This window comes from Pteropus medius, unplaced genomic scaffold (genome assembly GCF_902729225.1).
Source record: "Pteropus medius unplaced genomic scaffold, Ma_sr-lr_union100, whole genome shotgun sequence".
NCBI lineage: Eukaryota > Metazoa > Chordata > Mammalia > Chiroptera > Pteropodidae > Pteropus > Pteropus medius.
This window is the reverse complement of record NW_024352785.1, coordinates 1823511-1824741: the sequence shown is the minus strand read 5'-3', so window position 1 is coordinate 1824741 and position 1231 is coordinate 1823511. Positions and strand designations below refer to the sequence as shown.

The 1231-nt window shown below is 29.7% G+C and overlaps 1 pseudogene; it reads left to right on the top strand.

The window, feature by feature from the left end:
- The first annotated feature begins 847 nt into the window (after positions 1–847).
- Positions 848–967, top strand: LOC120591047 (uncharacterized; annotated as a pseudogene).
- Positions 968–1231: the final 264 nt, after the last annotated feature.

Sequence of the window (1231 nt, the reverse complement as noted above, 5' to 3'; positions counted from 1 at the left end):
AATTTAAGAAAAACACAACTATGAAGACTAATAGTCAATATTTTTGTTTTTAAAAAATAATTCTGAAATTTAAAACATGACTCAAAGCATTCATTATTCTAATTTGAAACATTCTACAGGTTCCACCCTCTACACTTACTCTGCCCATAAGTCTACATACTGAGTTACATGATTTCACATGAAGAACTTTGGTAAAACAGCACAGAGGTGACTATAGAGGGCTCCAAGTTTCTTTCTTCTTTCCTTTGTTTCTCCTTCTGCTCTTTCTGATGTATCATGACTGATGTGTTTTTCATTTTGGTTTACAAAAAGAACTCTTTGCTTGGCTAGACAAGTATTTTTTCAGGTGATTGAATCAGAATTCATTTTTGATGCAATCATTGTCCCTTTACACATAAAAATGTGAGTACTTTGGAATGTAAGGAATAAATTGTTAAAGTTAATATATTTTGGTTGAAGCAAAAATCTAGTATTCCAAGAGCACTAAGGAGGAGTGCCATATATTTCCATATATCTACATTAGGGTCAGGTTAGCAAATGTTTCTATGAAATATAAATGCTTTTGCTAATTCTCTATAATTGCTACTTAGCAAAGACCAAAACCAAAATTACATATTTGCTTCTAAATTGAAACAAAAACAAAAATAAAAACAAAAACAAAAACAGGTAATATTTTGGACAAAATTTTCCAGTAAATTGCTGCTAACTTAAAGGGGAAAGAAATACTGTTATCATTCCTTTTAATGAAAAACTGATATTATGTAAATTGATAGTAAAGATAGCATTAAAATAGAGAAAAGTAAAATGAAAAATGCCTTGCCAAAAAGACTTTAAAAAGCCATGATCCATCTACAGCCATGCCACCCTAAACACACCTGATCTTGTCTGATCTCGGAAGCTAAGCAGGGTTGGGGCCTGGTTAGTACTGGGATGGGAGACCACCTAGGAAGACCTGGTGCTGTAGGTGTTAAAAAAAAAAAAAGCTATGATCCTGTGTTTCTAAAACTATTTCAATGATTTTGTCCTTAATAACAAATAAAATAGAAAAGTTTAATATAATCTGAAAGTGCAACTAAAAGGAATAAATTAAATAAAACTTGGTAGATGAATATAATGGAATATTATTCAGACATTAAAATCATGTAGAAAATTACTAATAAAATAGAAAATATCAACAATATAAAATAATATAAAAAAATTACCAAAAATATCTACAGTATAATCTCAGTAA